At 49.3% G+C, this 20,967-nt stretch overlaps 1 protein-coding gene across 4 annotated transcripts in view; it reads right to left on the bottom strand.

The window, feature by feature from the left end:
• LPP (LIM domain containing preferred translocation partner in lipoma) overlaps nucleotides 1–20,039 on the bottom strand; it is a 311,393-nt gene extending 291,354 nt beyond the window's left edge. Inside the window, exons 1-2 of one of the 4 annotated variants that reach the window (XR_014526400.1) lie at nucleotides 19,871–19,956; nucleotides 6,516–6,691 (exon numbers count right to left, since the gene is read on the bottom strand). The gene's annotated coding sequence lies outside the window, so the exon portion shown is untranslated. Of the gene's footprint in view, nucleotides 1–6,515; nucleotides 6,692–17,114; nucleotides 17,291–19,870 lie in introns of those variants that run through there. The other 3 variants (XM_083504206.1, XM_083504205.1, XM_083504203.1) reach the window with 3 other exon arrangements.
• Nucleotides 20,040–20,967: the final 928 nt, after the last annotated feature.

Raw genomic sequence — 20,967 nt, 5'->3', positions numbered from 1 at the left:
CCAAGTGAAAGCACTCAGTGGGGGGGGGGGCGTGTTGCTGTGGTGGTTTACGAAGTTCACCAATACAGTTGAGTTAAGTGCTTCGAAAGATCCCGGAAGCCAAAATGGAGACTCAGGGGTCTTTATAAAGAACATAGGAATCGGCTGCTGAATAAGGGGCTGTGCAAAAACCACTGTTTTGAATACTGCTTTTTCTAGGACAGGGGGTGAGTTTATGGAACCAAGCAGGCAGCACCCCAGAAATGTTTGGGAACAACCGATGCAGAGTTTATGTTCCCCCCCACACCCTTATATTACTGCCTGAGGTCCTTTTAAGAGAAGGTGCTCACATGCAGAACATTTGCTCTCCCAATGAGTCTCAGCCTCCTTCTAAAAAGTTATGTATCTGGCCCACCAGCCCTGCCTCCTTTGGTCTTTGGCATCCAGGAAACACATCTGGAGTCCTATGTCCAGTTCTGGGCACCACAATTTAAGAAGGATGTTGACAAGCTGGAAGGTGTACAGAGGAGGGAGACCAAGATGATCAAGGGTCTGGAAACCAGGCCTGATAAGGAACGGTTGAAGGAGCTGGGTATTCTTAGCCTGGGAAAGAGGAGGCTGAGAGGAGATATGAGAATCATTTTCAAATATGTGAAGGGCTGTCACATGGAAGAGGGAACAAACTGCTCTGGAGGGTAGGACAAAGAAGGAGATTCCGACCAAAAGTCAGGAAAAACTTTCTGACGGTAAGAACGGATTCCATCGGGAGGTTGTGGACTCTCCAGTGCGGTGTAGTGGTTAAGAGCGGTGGACTCGTAATCTGGTGAACCGGGTTCGCGCCTCCGCTCCTCCACATGCAGCTGCTGGGTGACCTTGGGCCAGTCACACTTCTCTGCAGTGGCATAGCGTGGGGGGTGCAGGGGGGGGCGGGCCGCACCGGGCGCAACATCTGGGGGTTAGGGTTAGGGGGCGCAAATCAACGGGTTAGGGGGCGCAAATTACTTGCTTTGCCCCGGGTGCTGACAACCCATGCTACGCCACTGCTTCTCTGAAGTCTCTCAGCCTCACTCACCTCACAGAGTGTTTGTTGTGGGGAGGAAGGGAAAGGAGAATGTTAGCCGCTTTGAGACTCCTTAAAGGGAGTGAAAGGCGGGATATCAAATCCAAACTCCTCTTCCTCCTCCTCCTCCTCTTCTTCTTCTTCTTCTTCTTCTTCTTCTTCTTCTTCTTCTTCTTCTTCCTTGGAGGTTTTCAAGCAGAGGTTGGGTGGCCATCTGTCATGGATGCTATAACTGAGATTCCTGCATTGCAGTGGGCTAGACTAGATGACCCCGGGGGTCCCTTCCAACTCTGCATTTCTGTGATTCTATGATTCCACAGACCTTTCAGCTGGCAATGCCAAAGGTGGAGGCTGAGCCCTTCTGCCTGCAAAACTTGCGCTTTACCGCTGAGCTTAATCTCCTCGGGATTAAGGCAGAATGGCAACTCAAGTGCCTCCGACATTCATCTTAAATGCTCTTTAATCTCGACAATCAGGCAACCTTCTTGGTATCAGGATTAGTAACATAACCGCACGCTGTATTCCTCCAGGCCTCCCGAGCAAAAACAACCAAATTATCACACCCGCCTAACCCAGTTTCTTGGGCATGCACTCACAGCACCAAAAACATGTTGTCTCAAGGGGGTTTTTTGGGTCTGTGGTTTTCAGTTTGACTTTATCTTCTGTTTGGGGCTGGTTTTGCTTCTATTTTGCAAAACTCAGAAGCTCTCCAGGAGGGGGAGAGGGAGGGGCACATGGACACACACTCAAAACCTCTTCTTCTTCTTCTTCTTTTTCAGATTTCGCCCACAATTCCTTTAATATGAAACGCTTGCAACATCCTTCTTTCTCATGCCCATGTTTGGAAAACTCTTTATCGCCTGCTGTTCTCCGTCAAGTTGTCTGTCCTCTGGCCGGGCGCTGAGTGTGAACAAGGAGTTCTAAGCAGTTGGGTCGTCACTAAAACAGGGTGTGAACTAGTTCAAACCAAGGCTCCATCCCACAAATAAAAAATTCCCTGCATGCAGAAAGTCAGCAACTCAGGGGGGAAGCTGTCCCTGACATCTTGGTTTTCTACATCCACATTTTCCCCCCTCCTTGGGTGGGACTTCTCAAATGGCCTAAAGCACTACAACCCAGGCATAGGTCGATCATTTTCGTGAGATCTGAGAGGTGCTTCCCAATGACTTATTTGTCAAGCCTTCCTCCTGAATTGTTTGCTGAGGGATTGGATGATCTTGGTTATTTAATGAGCTTTCACTCTGTGCTGTTGGCCAGGAAGCTATAGAGTGTCATGTCCAAGGAGCCACAGCTCCTCGCCTCTGTGAAAAGCTTTTTGAACCATCTAGGTTGGTGGCCATCATCGTCTCCTGCTGCGTGAAGAAGACCTTTCATTCTATCTGTCCTGAATCGTCCAAAATTCAGCTTCGGTGGGAGCCCACGGTTCTAGTGACTTGCTTGCAGATCGCGAGCCACAGCTGAAGATCCATCAAGTTGGGACACCAAGTTGGGTCAACGGTCACATTCAGAAGGAAAGACGAGGCGTTCAGAACAGAAAGCTTCTCTAGGAAGGTCTGGATACAGCAAGGATGCTTCTCCCGCCACGAGGGGGAGGAACGCCCTTCCGATTTCTGCTCTCCGACAAACGGAATCCATAAATCAACAGAGAATCCAGCAGGGACAAGCGCCAAAAGGCAGAGCACAGAACATCCCACCAGAGGATTTGCATTAAAGAAATTCACACGGCTGTCAGGAAAGCAAACGGGGAAGGAGGGGGGAAACTGTCTGCAGCAATCGGAAGGGTGTGGACCATTTGGAGAGGAGCGTGTTGGCACTGCGGGGATCGTGTGGTGCTTTTTCCCATGCCCTGCCTAGGTAGTTCTGGGAGCATTCAGGAGCCCAGGACAAGCCAGGCCAGCTCAAGGTAGCCATCCGCTGGAGCCTGTGAGTCAGAGTCATATTAAGGCCCCAGAAAAATGCAGAGGGCCATTCAGTACGAGGGAGGAAAGGGCTCGTCCATTACGGCTCCCTCAGTCTGCCATGTTTCCAATATTAAATTCAGTTCTCCACCCTGCTGCAACAATCAGAGGAGGGCAACCAAAATGGTCAAAGGCCTGGAAACGATGCCTTATGAGGAACGGCTAAGGGAGCTGGGCATGTTTAGCCTGGAGAAGAGGAGGTTAAGGGGTGATATGATAGCCATGTTCAAATATATAAAAGGATGTCACATAGAGGAGGGAGAAAGGTTGTTTTCTGCTGCTCCAGAGAAGCGGACACGGAGCAATGGATCCAAACTACAAGAAAGAAGATTCCACCTAAACATTAGGAAGAACTTCTTGACAGTAAGAGCTGTTTGACAGTGGAATTTGCTGCCAAGGAGTGTGGTGGAGTCTCCTTCTTTGGAGATCTTTAAGCAGAGGCTTGACAACCATATGTCAGGAGTGCTCTGATGGTGTTTCCTGCTTGGCAGGGGGTTGGACTCGATGGCCCTTGTGGTCTCTTCCAACTCTAGGATTCTATGATTCTATGATTCTATGAATCTGCAATTTCTTTAGCGAGAGAAAACCCTCATGGAAATTTCAGCAGCATTTCAGGGCAAATTTCTCCTAATGAGCACATCCCTGCATGCAGTTTTGCAAGGAATTTCCCCAAATGTAATGCGTTTCAACTACTTTGAGGGTTTTCTTGCCTTTCTACATTCAAGCGGCATATAAATAAATACAAACGTTTCCAGGTGTTAGTTGCACTAAAATAGCTCTTGCTAAGCTCAGTTTTCCCCTAACACATGCATTTTGCATTGCAGAATTCAAATATGGGCAAATTTCGAAAGGCGGCCAAGTTTTGGATCTCCTGTTGCTTTGGAAAGCGCCGAATTGGAAGATTCACCCGGAAAAGCCAACTGAACCAAACTGCTCCCATCCCGACCCAATGCTATGAAAGGATACATAGATTTGCTGGCATAATCTGAATGACCAGAGAGCGATGGGCTAATCTGTCCATTCTCACTTTATCAGTCTGATTTATAGAAAAATATTCATACACTGCTAATTCATCAAAAAAGAAAAAAATCAAAGAGGCTCAGAATAACCATACCTAAAAATATGAACCATATAAAAAGTGGAAATCAGAAATCAGGTAACCATGGTGGAAAGATGTGCTCTTCATCGCTTGCCGAACCTGATTAATCCAAATATCACCATTTGATAGCCAAGTCCAAAACCAAAAGTCCTGCTGGGATGTATTCTGGCTTGCCTGCTGATGAAACTGAGTGTGTGATGACTGATAATACTGTCATTTATCCGGTTCAGTAGCAGTTGCCAGGACCTTCACCTGTTCACCTCTGCATAGTTCCTTCCTTATTTCGGATATCGTGGTATATCAATATACAGTAGCACCTCCAGTTGCGGACGGGATCTGTTCTGGAGGTTTGGTCGGATCCCGAGGTTTCTACAGCCTGAGGACCGCTTCTACGCATGTGCGCGGGGAGAAACTCGGTCAAATACTTCCTGGTTTGCCACTTTCGCATCCTGAAGTTTACGTAACCAGAGGGTTACGTAACTGGAAGGACTACTGTATTGCGATGTTTGGCTGCTGATATAACGCCATATTGAAGACCACTTATCCCCCAGCCCTAGTATGTGGTCTAAAATTCATTTCCACTTTGTTACTATAAATGTTGTCTAGTTTCACTTTTGCTTCTGTTCTCAATCTTCCAGATGACCTGTGCCTTCTCCCTAAGATCCAAGGGGCAGCTGGGTGTTATAGTTTCAAAAGTGATTGACCTCTGTCATTTTCTTTGTCCCAGCAAGCCTGGGTTGCAGCCCAGAGGCTCCCTGGCACCCACATGGTGCAACCTAATCTCATCATCTGCTACCACCTCCCACATACCCTGAGACGGAATAAAAACTCTGCGGCTACAATATCAACCACATTTGTTTCCTCCTACTGTCTTCCCACTTGTTTCAACGTCGAAAACATAAGAAGAGCCCTCTGGATCAGGCCCATGGCCCATCTAGTCATAGAATCAGAGTTGAAAGGGACCCCCAAAGCTCATCCAGTCCACCCCCCCCCCACGAAATGCAGGAATCTCGTCCAGCATCCTATTCCCACAGTGCCTGCAACTGTAGTCAAAGCCGTCTTTCCCATTGGTGTTAGTGGTTCATTGCGCCAGGGCGCCGGCCTCTCAGGGGTGCCCCAGCGAGTGAGGGAGCTGCACGGCTTTGCTGGAGGCCTCCCCTTTCCCTGAACGCCCACCAGCTGTGCCCCGCCAACTATATGGCTGGCGGGCGGGCTTGCAGCTTCCTTCCCAAGCCTCTACAGGAGGAGAGCAATCCACGCAGGGGTCCTTGTCCTCCTTCTGCTTCCTAGCAAAAGGCAGTGTGCAGCCTTCCCAGCCTGCCTTCTCGGGAGCCCTGATGCCGTAGAGCATGTCCGCCAGCACCTTCTCCTGCCGGATCACCACACTATGGATCAGGGTGTTGGGAAAGGCAAAGGACATTTTCTACTGCCCCTCCCTTGTTTTGGAGCTTCCGGGGGGGGGGGCGCTGGAAGGATCTTTCACCACGGCGCCGAATATGCTTAAGATGGCCCTGACTGTAGTAGCCACTGATAGCCCTCTCCTGCCCCATGGATTTGTGCGATCCTCTTATTCCTGCATTGCAGGGGGGTTGGGCTAGATGACCCTCAGGATACCTCCCAACTGTACAATTCTATGATTCCATGGAGCCATCTAGGTGGGAGGGAGTTCCACAGTTTAATTAGGCGCTGCGTGAAGGCGTCCCTCCTTTCATCTGTCCCGAGCAGTGCCGGATTTACGTATAAGCTAAACAAGCTCTAGCTTAGGGCCCCACTCTCTTGGGGGCCCCCAAAAAAATTAAAGGGGGGGGACTGGATGTACATTTCCAAAATATAAAAATATAAAAAACAAACAAAATAAAACCTACATACAGCAACAGTGTTTTGTGTTGTGTCGGCTCCTATGATGTAAGTCAGGGGCCCCGCCTGCTCACCTGCTCCCTCAAATATCCCTGGTTTGCTCCTTTCTATATATAGGGCACCTACATTCTGCATGGACTGGTTGCAGGGCAACATGTGCAAATGGCTTGAGATCCCTATGAGGTCCATAAATTACCATACAGCATATATTCAACACAAGAAACAGGGACAATTTGTTATTGGCAAAGGACAGCTGGACATATAAAGGGCCCCATGACCTTCAGGAGCTGAGGGCCTCATCAAACCTAAATCTGGCCCTGGTCCCGAACCTTCCAACATTCAGCGTTTCTGGAAGTCCACGAGTTCTAGCCTTAAGAGCTCAGAAAAGTGTTAAAAATAGTGTTGAAATGCTATTATGTGACATTTGGCAGGTCTAATTAAAGCCTCGCCTGATGATGGATCTGGCGTTTTTCTTCAGCCAACACAGCTACCTGTCCTGTCCTTTGCCTAGCACAACCCAGTATCTGTAAATCACAAAACCTTCAGAGATCAAGCCACTCACCTGGTGGCCTTGAGAGAGCCAGCACCAATTGACGAGCTGAGGGTGCTTTCGTAAACCGTAAGAAAGTTGGCAAGATTCCTCGTCCTCCTCCTTGAGACCTTCAGTGCCCTGCTGGCAATTCAGATAGGTACATGTGCATTAAGACTTTGCCAGGGTCTTCTGCCAGTGCATTCTGTCTAAAAGCAACCACAAGCGACAGAGTGAGAATCAGATCTTTGGTCCTCTACCCTGCACCTTAGGAAAGGGACCGGCCGCCTGCCCAAACACCAGATGCCTTGGGAAAACCACCAGGCCTTCATTTTTATTCATCTCCTGTGTCGTTTGTACCTTTAATTCAGACTGCAATCCTTAGCACCAAGAAGCCGTTGTCTCAGAGCTCGGAAGGGTTTGCTCATGCATAAGTACGTTCATTGCATTGGTCCTGCAAAAATCTACTTGAAAGTGAGTACCACTGAGAATGTGGATTTCTGCTGATACATATATTTGGTGGTATGCCCAGTTATGCCTAATATACAGGCAACCCCTGATTTGCTTCCGGGTTGCATTCCGGGTCATTGCGAGCCTGTGTGAAATCGCAAGTCCTGCTGGCCACGTGACCCGGAAGCTGTACGCCGGCTTCCTTAGCCAGTAAAGCGAGATGAGCGCCGCAACCCCAGAGTCGGTCATGACTGGACCTAATGGTCAGGGGTCCCTTTACCTTTTATATCTTGCAGTGCTGTTCTCTGGCTAAGGAGGGCACAGAAAAATGCACTTGCTAGGGGACAAAATGTATGTGTTAGTGAAAAGAGCATGCAATAATGGGGAAATGGCTTTGCAGAACTACTCCTTCCAGTAGCACCTTCTTCAGATACTTCTTCAGGTATCTGAAGACCTAATATATCAGACTGGCAAACACTAATGGTAGAATACTTGCAGCTAGCAAAGATGGCGGGAAGTTAGAGGCCAAACAAAACAAAAGTCTTACCAGGTGGATAAAGGTAAAGGCAAAGGTACCCCTGCCTGTTTGGGCCAGTTTTGGTAGAATCTAGGGTTGTGCGCTCATCTCACTCTATAGGCCGGGAGCCAGCGCTGTCTGCAGACACTTCCGGGTCACATGGCCAGCGTGACAAGCTGCATCTGGCAAGCCAGCACAGCACACGGAACGCCGTTTACCTTCCCGCTGGTAAGCGGTCCCTACTTATCTACTTGCACCCGGGGGTGCTTTCGAACTGCTAGGTTGGCAGGCGCTGGGACCGAACGACGGGAGCGCACCCCACCGCGGGGATTCGAACTGCCGACCATGCGATCGGCAAGTCCTAGGCGCTGAGGTTTTACCCACAGCGCCACCCGCGTCCCTCCCAGGGAGATACTAATACCGAAATCCCAGCAAACTATATTTGGTAGGAGCTTCTGCAAAGATTCATCCGACTCGTCTTCCACAGCCAGAGACAATCTCATGTTGGAAATGTAGTGATGGTCGGCTGAGTTTGCCACGTACCAGCACCTTCTACTCACTGGGAAAGGCCCCCGAGAGAGAGCTGAGATGCCAAGTGAGCCGCAAAGGAGCAGGGGAACATGGTTTGGCAGCTCAAACAGAGCACAAATCAAAAATAAAATCAGGAGAAGACTCATCTAGCTGGGGAAATCTGCCACTCCCTTCTGGAGAAGCAGAGCAGGCGATGGGAAACCACCTGAAAGGACTGTTCCTCCTTTTGGCGTTTTGCGCTCTATCGTGCAAAACATGCGCCACCCCTCCCTGAGGGAAATAGGAATGAGCCCTGGGGGCAGTGAGGGAGAACAAGGAGGCTTTCCCCACCAAACACAATTCAGTCCATTCCTCTGGTACAGATGGCAAGCTCTTTTGGCTGGGAGTCCTGGAAGATCTGCTCCCTGCCTTGATTTTCCGCCTGGCCTGGGAGGGTGAAGCCCGGACTGACTCCAGCTACAAAAGCTGCCGCTGTTGAAAAAGCCAGAGAACATCTTGGCTTCCTCTTAGTGAGGACCCAGGTCATCAAGCCAGACTTTCCACAATGAACCACCACCGGATTGGCAGCCTCAGCAGCAGATACGTTCTCTGCTTATGATAATAAAATATTCTCTTGCTAATTATGCTGTTTTAAATGTGCATTTTAACTTTGACTTTCTTCAGGGATGTTTTATCTGGGGTTGTTTTATTTGATACTTTAATGTAGGCTGTAAACAGCTTTGAGATTTTTTTCTTAAAAATATAAAGAGGTGTAGAAATAAAGAAGTAATAATAATAATGTGTTCTAAGCAATAACCCTAAGGCTAAGCCAAACCATGACTAACCATGAATGTGCGAGCATGCAGATGTAATTACCTGTGCTTTCTTGCACTGCAAAGGGGTTGGACAAGGTAACACTTTAGCTCTCTTCCAACTCTACAATTCTATGACTCTAAAACTATTTTAAAAATGTTAAATGGAAAAAAAATGGAAAAAACCTGTAGACTCTGAAACATAAAGGCCTGTGTGAACACAAGGTGTCTTCACCCATGTGCTGAAGATCGCCATAAATGATTTTATTATAGGTATTCACAAGAAAATTCACAGCCACTTAACCCCTCACCTAGTTGTGCAGTTATCAGACCAACCAGAGCTAAGCCATGGTTTAGCTCAGCATTGTGCCTGAACCCGGGGTTATGGTTTGTCTCACTCCAGAGGAGCCATGAGTTTGTATCCAAGGTTTGTCCTCGGTTTACCGCTTATGGTTTGTCTGGTTTGCTCAGGTTCAGACACAAATCCATGGTTCAGCTTAGTGCTATGTGCAAATGGGATGGGTGTATGCTTTGGTGATCGATTCAAGGAAACTATGAGCTAAGTATGCATCCCCAAAGCGTAAGGACATAGGAAGAGCCCTGTAGCAGGATCAGGCCCTGCTGTGGTTCCCAGGATCTGGCATCCAAAGGAATACGGACTCCAATAGTGGAGGCAGGAAGCAGCCACTGCGGCTGGCACAAATTGTATACAAACAAAAGAGCATTGACAGCTCTCTGTTTTGTTATCACCGCTGCCATTATCATAAGGCATGGTGCAACCACAGCAAACATTCTTAATACGTGCACTGCTGGTTCGCAATTTAATCGTTTCTCATGCTGGAAGTGTGTGTTAATGGCATCCTTCTTTCTCTCTCCTTGAAACTGTAAGCTCCTTGGGTGGACTGAGGATCTATGCTCCCATTGTTATTCTGCAAGGCAGCAGGAGGTTCTACCCCATAACAATTCCTTTTACTTCCATCCTTCAGGGAAAACAGAGATTTCAGGAAATGCTGCAGATGCCCCTTTCCCCAGGCTTTCAGTGTGTCTTTTCAGGCCCTGCGACGGGGCTGTGTTTTAACTGTGCCTAATTCTTAATCTTAATGCTTAAGCAATGACAAACCTAGACAGCTTCTTACAAAGCAGAGACATCACTCACTTCCAACATCACCTTGCCAACAAAGGTCCGTATAGTTAAAGCCATGGTTTTCCCAGTAGTGATGTATGGAAGTGAGAGCTGGACCATAAAGAAGGCTGATTGCCAAAGAATTGATGCTTTTGAATTCTGGTGCTGGAGGAGACTCTTGAGAGTCCCATGGACTGCAAGAAGATCCAACTGATCCATTCTGAAGGAAATCAGCCCTGAGTGCTCACTGGAAGGACAAATCCTGAAGCTGAGGCTCCAAGACTTTGGCCACCTCATGAGAAGAGAAGACTCCCTGGAAAAAATCCTGATGTTGGGAAAGATGGAAGGCACAAGGAGAAGGGGACGAGATGGTGGGACAGTGTTCTTGAAGCTACCAGCATGGGTTTGACCAAACTGCGGGAGGCAGTGGAAGACAGGAGTGCCTGGTGTGCTCTGATCCATGGGGTCACAAAGAGTCAGACACGACTAAACAACTCAACAACATCAATTTGCCTTGGGACCTCCTGGTGAAAGGAGAGCAATAAATTTGACGACAACAACGAAACTCTCGTTGGGTGTGTACTATCGTACTTGGGTCCTGCCTGCAGAAGAATCTTAGGAGTTGGAAGGGACCCCAAAGGCCATCCAGTCCAACCCCCTGCAATGCAGGGATCTCAGCTATAAAAAATCAATGACAGATGGCCATCCAAACTCTGCCTAAAAACCTCCAGGGAAGGAGAGTCCACCACCTCCCAAGGGAGACTGTTCCACAGTCGAACAGCTCTCACTGTCAGAAAGTTTCTTCTGGATGTTGAATTGGAATCTCCTTTCTTGTAACTTGAAGCCACGGGTTCAAGTCCTACCCTCCAGAAGGAGAGAAAACAAGAGGCAATGGTTTGGCCACTGTGAGATCAGGGTGCTGTGGTCAAGTTGACCGCAGGATTGTCCACACTGAGCGGCAGCAGTGTCCCAGGATTTTAAGCAGAAGTCTGAGCTACGGCCATTCCCTGCTCATATCTGCTGCACATATTGGCATGGCATGACCTAGCCATGCGCAACCTCTGCCTGTCTAAGCACACCTGCCCCTGTATCATTCGCTCAGCAGAAATGCTTGACACACACCATATAGTTAACAGGCACACAAAACAAGGACACTCTTTTTAGATTATTGACACGGAGAGATGTTGTGCCATAAGATTATATTGCAAGCCAAATGAACTAGGGCATCGGCCCGCCACAACAATCAGGAGATCAGCATTTCAAAACAGAGATTTCTCTCCCCCCCCACACACACACACTTTCACATCGATGTGTCATAGACCTGCACATTTTTGTCACGTTTGCACATCTCTGGCATCAATTTGCACATTGATAGCCTCTTGCTGACTCAGCCACTTCGACAGACACAATTTCCAGCTGGCAAAGTTACCAGTCCCAGTTTCCAAGTGGGGCAAGCTGAACCGTTCAACAGGTTGAACAGAGGCTCATCCGGGTGTTTCGGATGTGGCAAATCAATACACGCACCAGCGGCCGCAAGGACTGCGGAGAGATTTGAGGGGAATAAGTGGCTTGACTTGAAGCATCGCTAGATGTGGTTCACACACTCATCCCTCCCTCATCTCCGCTAAACAGACTTCGGAGGTTTTTTGCAAAGTTAGAAGCCACCAAACTGGTCGGCCAGGAAAGACAGAGGCACAGTCGAAATGAGAGAGATCGCCACAGGCAACGGAAAAAACCAAACCGTTGTCCTTCTCCAGCCACAAATAGATGGAGAGCCCACAACCTTTCCTTTGCACACACACCCTACCCTACAGAAAGCATCTCCCACCTGCGCTCAGCACACCTGGTGTCATCCATAAGCCAGGCCTGCACAGGCCTCACGAGGATTTCTGCACCTTTCAAACTCTACAACTGTGATCACCACAACTGATGCCCCCCCAAGCTCCTTGCAAACTCCTCCCTTTGTGGCTACGCAGTCTTGGGTAGCGCACCACAAACCCCAAAAAGCAGGTCTCTTGAGCCCTTGAGGTCACAAGTCTATGCAGAAAAAAAATCCCCCCTTAAAGTCAGATAGGGGCAATATCACACACACACCATCACACCCTTTACACAGATATGAGCTTAAGTTGTGGCTGCCTCGCAAGCGGGTTGGGCTAGATTACACCTGGGGATCCCTTTCCAATTCAATAATAAAAATAATAATAATAATAATTTATTTATATCCCGCCCTCCCCAGCTGAAGCCGGGCTCAGAGCGGCTAACAACAATAAAATAATACAGCTTTCTAAAATCAATTCATTATAAAATCAGTTCAAATCAAATTGATGGCAACCATTGGGCTAGAGTTCTGTGAAGAGTTCTGCGCTTGCGGCAAAGAGTGAAAGGTTCCCAGCTGAAAGATTGCTACACACGTGTGCAGATTTTTTTCCAGCACCTGACAAAATAATTTATCTATTTATGTATTTATGTATTTAATTTAGGCAAGCTAACCCAGACACATAACTTTAACATGCCATTCTGTTACAGTACATGCATATTTTTTTTCCTAAGCTGCTGATCAGGTTTATATTTCAATATTTATTTATTTTTACACCTCCTCTTTTTTGACAACGTTTGGGGTTGGAGTGTTTAACAAACATTTTGTATCCTCCTGTGTAAACCAGATGGCAGTGTGCTGCAGTTGTCAGGCTGAAACCTGGGTTCAAATCCCCACTCAGCCAAGAAATACACTAGGTGTGAGACCGGTCACGGCCTTCTCTCAGCCATCCTACCTCACAGGGTTGTTGTTTGTGGGGGAAATATGTATGTTTGCCTTGAACTCCTTGGACAAGAAGGTGGGATAGAGACGCAATAAATCAGAATAAGCAAAGGAACTGCTTGGAGGCTTTCGTCAGTTCAGTGGCACATACGATTTACTAAATGAAGAAAAGGAAATGCTCAGCCACGTGTTCATAGAAATCGCAGAGTTGGAGAGTTGGAAGGGACCACAGGGGTCATCTAGTCCAACCCCGAGCAGTGCAGAAATCTTTTACCCAACATGGGGCTCAAACCCACGAACCTGAGGTTAGGAGTCTCGTGCTCTACTGTCAGGGAACTGACATCGGAGCGAGAGGCGAAGGGGAGGCTCCCAGATGATGCTGGCGAAGGACCCAGCAGCAGGGGGAGAAACAGCTCAGTAGAGGGGGAAGCCAATCAGCGCAACACCAGGGATAAAGGGAGGCAGATGAGGAAAGTGGAGAGAGGGCTCCAGGATTCTTCACTGGACATCAGTGAGGAGAGCCCAGGTCCTCCGCTACCCACGCCTTCCCTGCGCAGAAGACTCCCGCGCAGTGAGAGGAGGAGGAGACTGGGTGTCAAACAACTTTTATGCTGGAAGAGGTTCAAGAAACGCCCACTGACGGATTCTGCCAGTGACTGAGGCAGCCGCGATGAGAAGGGGCTGTGCAGTCAGAAAGGTTTAACAAGGCAAATTAACCGAGAAAGGCACCAGTTTATGCACGAGTAACTCATACCTATTACATCTACCAACCGAGCTATCACAGGCCCATTTCTCCAACACGACCCGCCGAGGCCTGGGAAGAGAAGGCAAAGGAAGGCCTTTTTATGAACACAAGCCTCTTTGCAATTTGCTCCCAGCAACCAGGAGAAAGGAATTCTCTGCTCCTGACTCTGCGCAGGTGAGGATAGCCTACGAAGCTGCCTCAAAACATTAGTTCACCCGGCTCAGTACTGTCTACACTGACAGACAGCAGCTGTCCTAAATGGCCTCAGTCCAGTATACCTGAAGGAGGGTCTCCACCCCCATCATTCTGCCCGGACACTGAGGTCCAGCACCGAGGGCCTTCTGGCCGTTCCCTCACTGCGAGAAGCCAAGTTACAGGGAACCAGGCAGAGGGCCTTCTTGGTGGTGGCGCCTGCCCTGTGGAATGCCCTCCCGCCAGATGTCAAAGAGAAAAACAACTACCAGACTTTTAGAAGACATCTGAAGCTTTTAATGTTTAATAGACTATTGTATTTTAATATTCTGTTGGAAGCCACCCAGAGTGGCTGGGGAAACCCAGCCAGATGGGCGGGGTATAAATAATTTATTATTATTATTATTATTATTATTATTATTATTATTATTATTATACCTCGGGTTAAGTACTTAATTCGTTCCAGAGGTCCATACTTAACCTGAAACTGTTCTTAACCTGAAGCACCACTTTAGCTAATGGGGCCTCCTGCTGCTGCCGCGCCGCCGGAGGACAATGTCTGTTCTCATCCTGAAGCAAAGTTCTTAATCTGAAGCACTATTTCTGGGTTAGCGGAGTCTGTAACCTGAAGCGTATGTAACCTGAAGCGTATGTAACCTGAGGTACCACTGTATTATTATTATTATTATTATTATTATTATTATTATTATTATTATTTCAGGCAGGGCCTTTCTCTCAGCCCAACCTGCCGCTGAGCTACGGCCCTTTGGCTGAGCCAGATCTCTGCAGGCCTCGCAAGCTCAGCATCATCTAGTCTGAATGAATGACCCAATAATCACAATAACCTTCACAGCCATGATAATAGTGTTTTCCGGCTACTTGGTTAGTTTCCAGTGCTGGCCTATAAAGCCTTACATGACTCAGGACCACAATATCTCAAGGACTGCCTCTCCCCATACAAACCAACCCGGACCCTGCGCTTGTCATCAGCGGCCCTTCGCTATGCCCCCCCCCCCATTCTCAAGGGGTTTGGACGGTGGCCACATAAGAAAGGGCCTTCTCTGTGGTGGCTCCCTGACTGTGGAATGCTTTCCCCAGAGGCTCGCCTGGTTGCCATCATTACATGTCTTTAGGCACCAGGTGAAAAAAAATTCCTCTTTCCCGAGGCCTTTGGCCTATAAATGATCTACCATATTTTTCGCTCTATAAGACGCACCAGACCACAAGACGCACCTAGTTTTTGGAGGAGGAAAACAAGGGGGGGGGGAATTCTGAATCTCAGAAGCCAGGACAGCAAGAGGGATAGCTGTGCAGTGAAAGCAGCAATCCCTCTTGCTGTTCTGGCTTCTGTGATAGCTGCACACCCTGTGTTCGCTCCATAAGATGCACACAAATTTCCCCTTACTTTTTAGGAGGGAAAAAGTGAGTCTTATAGAGCAAAAAATACGGTAAGTCCTTTTAAAGTTATGGCTGAGGGGACTGTTATTATGGTTATTTTTTTTATTATGCTATCTATTATTATTATTGTCTGACTAGGGCCCTGCGAGACTTGACATCTTTCCGCAGGGCCTGCAAGACGGAGCTGTTCCACCAGGCCTTTGGCCAAGGCAAAGTCTGACCCCCTCTCTCCTTCTGCAATCCTCCTAGAACTCTAGCCCAATGGTTGCCATTAATTTGATTCTGAATTGATTTTAGAATGTGTTTCAATTAATTGACTGTGATTTTATGTAAACTGTGCTATTTTTACTGTTGTTAGCCGCTCTGAGCCCGGCTTTGGCTGGGGAGGGCAGGATATAAATAAATTATTATTATTATTATTATTATTATTATTATTATTATTATGTGCAAGGAAGTTAGCTCCGTTGTGGCACTGATCATGTCAATGTTGTGGGTTCAATCCCCACAGAGGAATATTCCTGCACTGCAAGGAGTTCTACAATTCTACGGTTTTTATGATGATGATCCATAAATTTATGTTCTTCATGTTGTACATCTTTGGATAAAAGGGTGGTATACAAATCAAATATCTCAAGGGCTGTCGCATGGAAGAGGGAGCATGCTTGTATTTTCCTGCTCTGGAAGGGTAGGACTCGAACCCAGGATATTCTGATTAAACATTCAGAAGAACTTTCTGACAGTAAGAATTGTTGGGCAGTGGAACAGTCTCCCTTGGGACATGGTGGACTCTCCTTCCTTGGACATTTTTAAGCAGAGGTTGGGTGGCCTTCTGTCATGGATGCTTGAGCTGAGATTCCTGCACTGCAGGGGGGTCAGAATGGATGACCCCCTGGGGTCCCTTCCAAATCATAGAATCATACGAGTTCTATGATTCTAGGAATAAATAAGGGTTGCGATCTAGGGGTCTTTCCCAGTCCAACCTGGGCCTTCTTCACTCAAGGCGTATCATGTTTAGGGGAATAAACTTAACTTTTGCCAATTTCTTTAAAATACATTTTTGGGTGGGATGAACTCAAATCTGCTGTTATTTTTGCAACTGGGCAACAGTTAGCTTGGCAATATTACATCTGATGAAGAAGCACATCAGCTGCTTTGGGGGGGGGGGACCAGAGAATTTTAATTTTGCCTTCTGAAAATGCCGGGTGATGCTAAATAATAGCAACAACAAACAAACCAACTAAAATAACTGACATGGCAACTTTTATAACTCACGTTGCAACAATATATGTCGCGATACTAACTTTTCAGCATCCTTCATTTGGGAAAGTTGAAAGTTGAAAAAGGCAAGTGCTCAGCCACAAAGCTAGGTCACTTCCTTGAGCCAGGGGCCCAAATTCTCTTGCAAAGGGGGCCAGCAGCCGCCACAGCACCCCCATAACTCTTTGGGCACACCCTCCCCAGACCCCAAAAGGGCAGACAACCCCTCACCATCTTAACTCCCAGTGCCCATATTTCCTCCCTTAACTCACCTTCCTTCGTCCTCCTTTGAGGGGGACTCCCCTAAGTGACTCCCCACTCCCTTAATTCCCCCTCCCACGTCCTCCTTATGGGGGGGGGTGTCCCAGGTCCCCTCCTGCATTCCCTTAACACCACACCCCCTCCCAAATCCCCCTGGCTGCCCCATATCTTCCCCAAAACAACTCCCTTCCGCCCCCAGACTCTCCTTGGGGTGCCCAAAGTCCCTCCCCAAAACAACTCCGCTAACTCCTCCTAGATCTTCCTTCTAGGGGGGTGTCTGCCCCAACTCCTCCCCCCTCTCTCTTAACCCCCCTCCCAAATCCTCCTTGGGGGCGGTGCCCCATGTTTCCTCCCTCCCCCCAACTCCTTTTACTCCCCCTCCCGGATCCTCCTTCCGGGGGGTGGAGCGCCCAAGCTTTCCCCCCTCCCCAAAATCCCCACGCAGACGGAGAAAGGGGGAAGTGGGAGGGGGCGCGCACAGCTTTGGGAACCCCCACCCCACCCCTTCCCTTCCCCCCCCCACCCGCGTCCGCGGCCCCGCAGGGAGAGCAGCCCAAGCGGGCGCTGCTGCGCCCTCGACGGCGCTCGAGGCGCGGCAGCTTGGCGTACCTGCGCCGGGCGGAGCGGAGCGTTGCGCGGGCGGGCAGCGGACGGCGCCGGGCCCGGGGAGGGAGCCTCGGGCGGCGGCGGAGGAGGAGGCGGCGGCGGAGCAGCGGAGGAGGAGGAGGAGGAGCCGGCGGACGAGACAGCCCAGCGCAGCCCGGACGGCACAGCAGCCTCCGCCCCGCGGACGCTTCGCTCCGCCCGCCGCCGGCGCCGAGCGCAGGAGGAGGCTGGAAGGATGGAGGGATGCAGCCTCCGCGGTCCCTATTCCCGCCTCCCCGCCGCCGGGGAACGCTCGACCGGTGGGATCCCTGCCTGTTGCAACGGAGGAAGCTGCATCCAGCTCAATATTTCCCGCACTACATCTCCGGGGTTTCAACCAGGTCGCTGGAGATGCCAGCGTGGTTGAAGCGGCTGAACAGAGCCTCTGGAAAGGGCCTGGGGGGTCGGGTGTTTTGCTGCCTCCTCCTGCGAACCCCGGCCCCATTTCTCCCTGCAAGCTGGGGCCGAGGGGGAAGGGAGGCGCCCGACCCCAGCCCCCAACCCAGCTCCTCGCCCCACTTCGCTTGCGACTTTTACTTCCCCTGGGGAGAAAACGGCTGGCTCGCATCAAGCAGAGGCTTCGCCCTTCGCATTCCTGCCTGTTTCAAAAACAGAGCCTCTTTTTTGGGGGGGGTACTGCTCCCTCGCTTTCTGCACTCAGTCCAGCCCTATTTCACCCCGCAATGAGCCCTGCCGGGTAGGACCAAAGAAGGGGTCACTCGACCCAAGCCTTGCACTTCCCAAGGGGTGGTTGGGAGCCAGGTGCCTCTATTTATTTATTTTAAAGTAATATTTATTAACATATCATAAACAATCAAAAACTTCAAAGTTTAAACATAGAATACAAAAACCAAAAAAACTACAAAAATGAGAAAATACAAAACAAAACACATAGAGGTACACAATAGAGAACAGTTAACAGAATAAAGAAAAAACACCAAAAAACAAAACAGAAAAAAGATTAGTATTTTCATATCTTATACTTCATTCACTAATTTCTTGACCTCCTCACACCTCCCTTTTTGTATTCCAGTTCAGATATTTAGTTCAACAAATCCTTACCCTCTATCATTTATCCTTACTCAACATCTTAACCTATAATAAATATATATTTTCCACTATTATCAATCCATATTTACATATTCTTGTTAATCTTTTAACCAACACCGCTTGTTTTCAATCCAACATCCCTTTAACATTCATGGGAGCCAGGTGCCTCTACTCTAGGGAAGACCACACCACTCCCAGCCTCCTGGGACTGTGGCAGGTAGACTGTGCCTATGCATGGAGGTTCTACTTAGCTAGCCCATGCCTGAGTTATGGCGGTGTGCTGCCCTCCCCTTCTCCCTCTCTCCTCCTGCTCCCTGCTTTCTTCTCTTCCCCACTTTCAAAATCCAGCCTGCTTTTTGCCATGCTCTGCTTTTGCCCCAGTTTCCTTTTGCTCATTTCCTCTTCCATGGTCTCCCTTCTCATAAGAAGAGCCTGGCTGGATCAGGCCAGCAGCCCTACTAGTCCAGCACCCTGTTCTCACAGCGGGCAACCTCCATCCCGGTTTGCTTGCGCGATGCTTACAACGGAGACCAGATGACATTCTGCCTTTACTGAGTTCATAGAATCCTAGAATTGTCAAGTTGGAAGGGACCCTGAGGGTCATGTAGTCCAACCCCCTGCAATACTGGAATCTGCAGCTGCCCCATACGGGAATCAAACCTGTAACCTTGGCGTTATCAGCCCCACGCTCTAACCTGCTGAGCTGTCGAGACTGAGTCGCTTGCGTAGTATTGTTTATATAGCGTTTATGGCTTCACCTTCCTCTCCAAGGAGATCAAAATGGCGTCCATGGGTCTCCCACTCCTCAGTTGCTCCCCACAACAACCCTGTGAGGTAGGGCCAGCTGAGAGGCTGCGACTGGCACAAAAATGCAGTGAAGCCTGGCTCATGAAGCCTTCAGATCATCATCCCGGTCCTTATCTCCTTATCTAATGATACAGAACGCAACAAAACTCATTCGCCCCTCTGAACATTTGCTTCCCTCGTCTCCACTGGGCTGCCTGCTGTCTCACTTTAGATTGTAAGTTCCCTGGGGACAGGGACCTCTCGAGCTTTGCCACTAAAGCAATACCTCTAGACTGTGGACATGATCAAATACAGTGGTACCGCGGGTTACATACGCTTCAGGTTACAGACTCCGCTAACCCAGAAATATTACTTCGGGTTAAGAACTTTGCTTCAGGATGAGAACAGAAATTGTGTTCCGGTGGTGCGGCGGCAGCGGGAGGCCCCATTAGCTAAAGTGGTGCTTCAGGTTACGAACAGTTTCAGGTTAAGAACAGACCTCCGGAACGAATTAAGTACTTAACCCGAGGTACCACTGTATTGCATCTCGGCAGCTGTTCAAAGCATTGCATACATACATAGCAGCTTTCTTCCAGGGGTTTCCCTGCGAGGTAGGCTGTGCTGAGAGAGGCAGCGCTGGTACCCCAAGGGTGGGGGCATTCAAACCCTGGTCCCCCAGGTCCTAGTCCTACACTCTAACCACTACACCACCCTGCCTCTCATTCTCATTCATTCACCTGCCATGGACCACTCCATCTCCACCTCTCCTCCTTCCTCGTCCCTGCCTGCCTCCTTCATCCTTTTCCACTCTGAATCACCACATCCCACCGTTCTTAGTCCCCCCACTACCTACCTAACCAGCATCTTCTGGCACCACACCTTACCTGGCCTGCTTCCTTTCCTCCAGGTGAATCCCTGGAATGAAGGGGAGGGAGGGAGGGGCGTCCAGGTCTGCCCCCCAAGCGAATGTGAAATGTGCCTGGAGCTCCTGCTCTTGGGCTAATGCCTCCCCCCTTTCCTCTCCTCACCCCCTTCTAGCCTCTTCCTGCACTTTACCCAAAACCCTGGCTGCGGGGCTGACGTCAGGACCCAAAATTCCTATGTTTCCCCGAAGGCCGTTTTGACCATGTAAGGCATGAGCGTGGCAAATCAACCTCGCTGGAGGAAAACAGGCAGGGGGAATGCCAGAAACCCTCTGGCAAGGGGATCTGCCCAGAGAGGCAGGCAGAATTCTTGGACTGCTCTGTCCAGAGCGCGAGGGAATTCAGCAAATAGAGAGAGATGTTCTGGTTGAAAATGACCCATGCATAACTGCCTTGTGGAGCTCCTGTGTGAGTGCCTGGAGGCGGTTGGAGGATGGATGGCGGCTTACAGATTGAGGTTGAATCCTGACAAGACAGAAGTACTGTTTTGGGGGGACAGAAGGCAGGCAGGTGTGGAGGACTCCCTGGTCCTGAATGGGATAACTGTGCCCCTGAAGGACCAGGTGTGCAGCCTGGGAGTCATTTTGGACTCACATCTATTCATGGAGGCACAGGTTAAATCTGTGTCCAGGGCAGCTGTTTATCAGCTCCATCTGGTACGCAGGCTGAGACCCTCCCTGCCCGCAGACTGTCTCACCAGAGTGGTGCATGCTATGGTTATCTCCGGCTTGGACTACTGCAATGCGCTCTATGTACCTTTGAAGGTGACCTGGAAACTGCAACTGATCCAGAATGCTGCACCCAGACTGGTGACTGGGGGCGGCCGCCGAGACCACATAACACCGGTCTTGAAAGATCTACATTGGCTCCCAGTATGTTTCCAGGCACAATTCAAAGTGTTGGTGCTGACCTTTTAAACCCTAAACGGCCTTGGTCCAGTATACCTGAAGGAGCGTCTCCACACCCATCGTTCTGCCCGGACACTGAGATCCAGCGCCGAGGGCCTTCTGGCGGTTCCCTCACTGCGAGAAGCAAAGCTACAGGGAACCAGGCAGAGG

Source organism: Podarcis liolepis (genome assembly GCF_965112155.1).
Source record: "Podarcis liolepis genome assembly, chromosome: 5".
NCBI lineage: Eukaryota > Metazoa > Chordata > Lepidosauria > Squamata > Lacertidae > Podarcis > Podarcis liolepis.
Note: the sequence above shows the minus strand (reverse complement) of the source record. Positions and strands in the feature narration are given on the sequence as shown.